The sequence below is a fragment of the Gobio gobio genome, assembly GCF_949357685.1.
Source record: "Gobio gobio genome assembly, chromosome: 15".
Classification (NCBI taxonomy): domain Eukaryota; kingdom Metazoa; phylum Chordata; class Actinopteri; order Cypriniformes; family Gobionidae; genus Gobio; species Gobio gobio.
Window position 1 is genome coordinate 32,351,862 of NC_137108.1, and position 8,211 is coordinate 32,360,072.

Below are 8,211 nucleotides of genomic sequence, written 5' to 3' on the forward strand. Positions count from 1 at the left end.
TAACTAAAACCATAAAAATATTTTCATCACTTGAAATAAAAGTGCATGTCCAAGGCAACATTTCTCATATTCATTTAGATTAAGCTGAAGCACTAAAATTACTAAAACTAATTAAACAAAACTAAAAACTAAAACTAAATAAAACCTATATAGACATTTAAAAAGAAAAAATAACTTATAAAAATGACAAAAAGACAAAAACAATTAAAATAAACAGAAAATATAAAATTCACATCTAATTCAAATCCAATTTAAAATATTAAAACAAAAAATTATAACAGTATATCAATGATACTAAAACAACACTGACAGACAAAGATTTTCTGTTAAAGGTGAACTATGTAAGATTTTTGCAGTGAAATATCCAAAAACCCCTAGGCCAGTGTTATATATTTTGTTCAGTTGAGTACTTAGAATATCCCAAATGTTTCCAACTATAAATCGTGAGAAATTGCTATTTTAACCAAGGAACTGGGACGTGTGTGCTATGCGTTTGAGAGAGTCGCCTGTCGATTGCGTCATATCTGCGTTACCCTCAGTTCCGTTTTTTATTTTGCAGAAACGCTGTACTCTCACTGCAGTGTGAACAAGTGTCATAGCAGCCGCCGACCGAACGTCCTAACTTCCTTTTCAACACACTCAGATATATCTAATACGATAAACAGATTTGCGTTACCTCATACTCATGACTGGAAAAGAGGAAGTGGCACCTGCGACCGTGTCATAATAAAAGTCCCGCCGGCGACTATGCCATAATAACAGTCCCGCTCTTCAATCGCTCCTGCGGCCTTGCTCAGCTCCACAACACTCGGTCCTGCTCTGCTTCATACTACAGTAATGTTAATAATCGCATCCATGAACATGATTTCTGCCCGAGTCCTATCCTGACTCTTTTCCACCGGCTGTGAGGTGAAGACCACATGTGCCAAGATTCTGCGCTCACACGTAGCGTCATCAAACTACGCCTTTGTTTTGAACAGGCGACCTCTAGTGGACGGAAAAGTAACATAGTGTAGCTTTAATGATTTTTTAATAGTTTTTAGTTTTTTTACTTGTTTGCTGTTTGAAAATAATATTTCTCTTTCGTTTGATCCTTTTTTTAATTCAAATGCTTAAAATAAAATGAGCAGGATTTTGAGGAAAGGGTTGATGGGGGATTGGAATAAAAATAATACGTTTGTTTAAGAAATCACAAAATTTAAACTGATGTCCATGTTTTCTACTTTATTACATCCCAACCCACCTGTTACAATTCACTGTGGTACGGGGGTTGGTTGTAACATCAGCCCTCTTTTCAATTGACATTATTTACTCAGTCTGGGAATATGTTGTAGATTTTTTTTACCGATGTTAAAGCAGAAGGTTCAGTTTCAGGTTCCTTTATTTTATACCCAGTGGCGAGGTTGGCGAGCGAGAGACGTGGGAAGAGCGAGCGAGACTGGTGCAAGATTGAGAACGAGTCCTCTCATGAGGGAGCCCGGAGGCATATAAAGACGAGCGACACCAGTGAAGGACGAGAGAGGACCAGGCCTGGACATCACGCTGTGTTTTGTTTACGTTTTGTTATGTGTGTGTGTGTGTGTGGTGTGCGCAGCAGACGTCCGTGAGGGGCTGCCGCTTTTACTTTCAGTTTGTTTGTTTATTTGATTAAAGTCTTTAAATGTTCGCCGGGTCCCGCCTCCTTCTTCCCATAACAACAAACTGTGTTACATACCCATAGGCAAATTAGGTTTCAGTTAACAAGTTCAGGCTGTTTCTCATACATATCAAACACAACACAATAGACAACACTATAAAAACAACACTAAACACTAAACATTATAATAAATGAAAGTTTTACAACCATTGCCGCTCGCCCCTATATCAATAACAAAGGGCAACCTCCTAAACATTGAGGTTGTCAGTTTGGCCTAACAGAATTATTTGAAAGTTCTCTGATTGGCTGTTGCTCCACCTAATAGAAAGGCTGAATGCCGTCTGTTCAGTCAAGCTGTCAACCCTTAGCACAAAAAAAAGACCAGGGCAAACAAAAATACTGATATTAGAAAAACGCCATAATGGCTGCAATCAAAATCCAAGCTGAAAAACGTAAATAACAATTCAAATTAGTCATCATACTTGCAAAACAACATTTCAATCGAAACTTTCCTAAACATGTGACTGTCAGATTTCCAGTTCTGCAAATAGCAGCATAGCCTACCTGGCAACGTCTCTGACAAGCAGATGGGTTCAGAATTATATTTCATTAAAACACAAACAGACCAGAGGGTGCCCCCACGATGCTTTCCCATGGAACGCGTGTCTTGGCTACACGACAGGAACAGGGTTTCACAAAGAGTAGATTTCTATATCAGGATTTCTAGTGGATGTATTCCCTACCGCAATTAGAGCTCAGTCTACGGGTAACAGTCTGTGACCTCATGTCTGACCCGTCGTTTGGCTGGTCTCCATCAAGGTCCAAATGGCCAGCAGCTCAAGCGTGCACTGACCAGCATGTACTTCGGCTACCAGCTGAAAAAGTCACCTATCACTTGCAGGACTGCGGTCTGGTGACAGAGGGACTACATTAATCTTATTTGTCATAAGCAGTCTCTTGGGAGAGGAACGAGCCAGCCTGGGACTCTGCAAAGCCTCTTTATCTCACACAATCATGAAAACAGACCCAAACACACACACACACACACACACACACACGCACAGCCCTATCTCTGGCTGGCAGTCTGGAGCTCTAATTAGATGTGATAGTTAAAGAGACTGAAAATGGGGACAAAAGCCACATTATGCAAATGGTGTTTGATTTTTGCCCATTCTCTTCTCCGTCTCTCGCTTTCTTTCGCTCTCTGCCTCTTTTTTACGCTCCTTTTTCGCGCGGTGTACCCAACTTGTGAAAGGAAGGAGAAAAAAGAGAAAGGGAGAATTTTGTGCCGTGCTGGCCTCAGTGTGTGCCCTTCCATGTGTGAAGACTCAGCTGAGTAGGTCCGATAATTGGACACTTTGGCTGGAGATAGTTTCATAATGGAGAGGCTTGTCATTGTACTGTATGCTGTATGCGAGTGTGTTTGTGAGTATGTGTGGGTGCAAGAGGCTTTTTAGGCATAAGACACAGGAGATTTTACTGAACGGGTTCAGCAAAATCATGCTGCAAAAAACATGAGGTGTGGGGGACTGTGGATTCAGATAAAAATGCAGTGTAACGAGAGAAATGTTTCACATAACACTAGAAACCATGGCAGATATGCTGCACTTTAAGATTGATAAATCATTTTGACCTATTTTATATTGTATTTTGTGCATATAAATTCAACATATACTGTATGTGTGTATATATACATACATGCACACACACACACACGTCTGGTTTACTATCTTTGTGGGGACTCTCCATAGACATAATGATTTTATACTGTAACAAACTGTATATTCTGTCTTCTTATACTAAACCTACCCCTAAACCTAACCATCACAGAAAACTTTCTGCATTTTTACATTTTCAAAAACAAAAAAACCTGTATGATTTATAAGATTGTTTCCTCATGAAGACCTCAATTTAGGTCCCCAGGCCTAAAGTTCCCAAGTCCCCACTGGGATAGAAAAACATGTACACACACACACACACACACACACACACACACACACTTTTCCCAGTTCATGCATTCACTGGGAATCAAAATATGACACTGACATTAGTAACACCAATTTCACCCTGAGAATTAGGGATTCACTGACATAAAACAATTTAGCATATACAGATACATATCAGTCTACAATTAAATGAATAATATATATATATATATATATAAAATGTATACATACACATACATACATACATGCTTAGAGCAAGAATGAAAACGAGTATGAAAAATTGACATTTATTTTGAGATTTGCTAAAAAAAAAAAAACATTTAACTACTAAATGATTGGTGTTTTTAAACGTTAACTTAAAATCATTGAATCTAAATCTAGATGTAAAAATGGGAAAACTTAGATTGGACAATTAAATACCTAATATTGACCCACATCAATACGTGTTTAAAAAGTCTCCAATACCGGTACCAAAAAACAATATTTTACAAATATATTGCATCCCAACTGTCCTAACTTCATGACGTTATCCACACTGCTATGCTAATGAGACCCATGAAAATGTCTTTTATTTACTCTTCAGAACAAGCTTTGGGTACGTCCCCATCGCCCTCTGCGTTTGACCTATTAAAGCTCACCAGCGCAGAAAGCTGATTATACGTGCACCGCACCATTGTTTCCTCGTATGAATGAATCAGGACGGCCACTGTGAATGGCTGAGCACAATGTACTAACATACACCAGACAATGACCATATAATTAACAGATCATGATGAAAAAAAAGACAGAAAGGAAAGTAGAGGGGAGGGAAATGAGGCATTTGAAAATAGACATGACTTGGCAGGGAACTCTAACCCTGCAGACAAAGAGTACAAGGTCAAATGAATTAATCTGATTAGCGTGTTTATTCTGAATCCGTTCCCCCGAGTACAAGACCCTTTCTCACCCAACAAAACCAACCATCTTGCACTCCCTGATGGAAGATAATCAGCCACAGAGTTAAAGGGAAGAAAGCTATTTACGAGTATATATAGAGAAAGATCTCTCTAATATCCAAGAACTGTGCACCAATGATCCCACAGATGAATCTGTGTGTGTTTGTGTGTGTAATTGTGAAGTTTATCGTCTCTCTGTTGGAGTCTGAGAGCAGGGCCTTCTTCGCTCTTAAGCATGAAGTCTGGAAGAGATAATTAGTTCATCTGACTTTATTCAGCACGCTGGCAGACGGTCTATGAGTTGGCATAGCTGCACTGCCTTATTACACAGAAGACACAGGAGTAATATTACTTATAGCGATCGCTGCATAAATTAGAAAAAGGAAAAGTATTACAAATATTTTTTAAAAATCACTTTAACTTTAAGACAAAGACTTTACCAATACAATTCCTTGACATATAACACGTGCAGCATGAAATTGCGACAAGCAATACAATCTCTTTCATATTATTCTAAACTGTGAAATATCATTGGTGCTGGTGCAAAATCCTCCTCCTCTTTGCTGTAATTTAAACTTCATATGTCTGGTTTGTGTTTCATTTTTCACTGTCAGTGTGAAAGGACAAATTACTTGAGGATGAATATTTGCCGCATGGCTAAAACAAAGTGTAAGAACATGCTTTTACTATTTCATGCTACAAAAGATAATGTATCAAACACTGGACAGATTAAATGTATTCGTTCCTCTGCTTTTGTCCATGATGTCACAAAAAATTCAGAGACAAATAGCAAGGATGCAATGATAATGCCTTGAAGATTCTACTAAATACTTGTACATCAATCCCTGTGTCTTCTCTCTCTCTCTCTCTCTCTCTCTCTCTCTCTCTCTCTCTCTCTCTCTCTCTCTCTCTCTCTCTCTCTCTGTGGTCCTCACTAGCTTAGAAGTATGGTGAAAAAAAACAAAAGCCCCCCAAAGAAAAAAAATCTCATTATCCTCTAAGTGCGTGATGGAGACTATAAGTGCAGCGAGGTAGACATCAGATGGAGAAGAATGAGGCAGCTGAGCTCTCCTCCACAGATAACCCCTCTCTGAGATTGATAGCAGGACAGACTTGATGCCATATTGGTGTGGACTGGCTTTGTGATGTTTATCTCGAGGGAGAGAATCATCACATCAAGGTTAACACAAGATGAACAGTTTATGGGCAGTAAAGACAAACCCTGAGTTCAGCTGCAGTTGTGGCAGAGCTCGGCACGCTTGTGTGTGAGGATTACAGCCAAAGACTCTGATCTGAAATCAATCCCTGAGCTCTGAGAAACTCTGTCACAACGGTCACAGATGTACATACTATACTGTATGTGCGCGGTGGAATCAACTAAACATGTTTGAAACTTGTTGACCTCAGCTTTCTAACAACACTGTGCCTGCAAATTTTCCCAACATTCAATATTTTTGCATGCATGCTTGTTTATCAAATACCGGTACTTGACTATGCTGATTTTTTCATTGTTGTTTGTCAGATTGTATGACATGACTCCAGTAAGATCTTGGTTAAAAGCCAAGACAGACTGCATCAACTGTATCATTCTTTATTATGAAAGGTCAGTCATTTACCTACACTATATTGCCAAAGGTTTTGGGACGCCTGCCTTCACATGCACATGAACTTTAATGATTTCCGTAGTGTTTAATATGGAGTTGGCCCACCCTTTGCAGCTATAACAGTTTCAACTCTTCTGGGAAGGATTTCCACAAAGTTTAAAAGCGCATTTGCGACGTCAGGCACTGACAGGACAAGAAGGCCTGGCTCTCAGTCTCCGCTCTAATTCATCCCAAAGGTGTTCTATTGGGCTGAGGTCAGGACTCTGTGCAGGCCAGTCAAGTTCCTCCACACCAAACTCACTCATCCATGTCTTTATGGCCCTTGCTTTGTGCACTGGTGCGCAGTCATGTTGGAACAGGAAGGGGCCATCCCCAAACTTTATGTGAGGATTGTTTCAAGTTCACTTAAATTAAAAGTTTTATTTTTTTGAAGCCTAATAAATGTAAAAAAAAAAATTATAGCTTTCAATTACAATGTTGAATGGCTATAATTTATGTTTAAAATGGGGGTGGGGTGGTGGGTCATTTTCATCAGTAGCTGTTTTAGTATCAGTGATACTGGCCTTCATTCATAAAAAGATGCCATTAAATAAGTATTGTTTCTACATTAAAGGGTTAGTTCACCCAAAAATGAAAATTCTGTCATTAATTACTTACCCTCATGTCGTTCGACACCCGTAAGACCTTCGTTCATCATCAGAACACAAATGAAGATATTTTAGTTGAAATCCGATAGCTCAGAAAGGCCTCCATTGGCACAATGCACTTTACACTCTCAAGACCCATAAAAGGTACTAAAGACATTGTTACAAAGTCCATCTCACTACAGTGGTTCTACAATAACTTTATGAAGCGACGACAATAGTTTTTGCGCACCAAAAAAACCCACGAAATAACGACTTATATAGTGATGACCGATTTCAAAACACTGCATCATGAAGCTTCGAAGCGTTATGAATCAGCGAGCCGATTCATGATTCGGATCGCGTGTCAAACCGCCAAACTGCTGAAATCATGTGACTTTGGCGATGCAAACCGTACTTACACTTGAGAGTGTAAAGTACATTGTGCCAATGGAGGCCTTTCTGAGCCATCGGATTTCAATTAAAATATCTTCATTTGTGTTCCGAAGATGAACGGAAGTCTTACGGGTGTCAAACGACATGAGGGTAAGTAATTAATGACAGAATTTTCATTTTTGGGTGAACTAACCCTTTAATTTGGAGATTAACTGTAAAAGTACTACATAGTACACTGTAAAAAAAAAATCAAGTCTCCAATTGAAAATTTTCTAGGAACCGGTCACATCTAAATTTTTTAGTCGGCCAAATTGAATTAAATTGCATCAATTCACAGAAATTCAATTTGGCCAACTGAAAAATGTAGATGTGATCAGTCACTAGAAAATGTTCAATTGGGAGACCTGCATTTTTTTTTACAGTGTAAAATATATTAAAAACGTATAAAAACGTAAGTATTTTTAATCATGATTAATCACAGAAAAAATTATGATTAATCTAGTTCGTTTTTTAATCACCTGACAGCACTAAATAATAATTAATATAATATAATATAATATAATATAATATAATATAATATAATATAATATAATATAATTAATATAATATAATATAATATAATATAATATAATATAATATAATACAATACAATACAATATAATATAATTAATATAATTAATATAATATAATATAATATAATATAATATAATATAATATAATATAATATAATATAATATAATATAATATAATATAATATAATATAATATAATATAATATAATATAATATAATATAATACTATAATATAATATAATATAATATAATATAATATAATATAATATAATATAATATAATATAATATTCCATCTGGACATACCAATATGTAAGTATCAAAAGGTGTTATGGCATATGATTAGGCCTGGACTGCGTTTCCCAAAAGTTGATCATGATTCATGAAGACCATTGCCAGCCATGTTCTCTACAACTTAGCTCACAATGTTTTTGGGAAACGCAGCCCTGGTAACTAAAAGGAAGTTTGATTCATGCAAGTGGTGATCCATGAGCTATGCCGC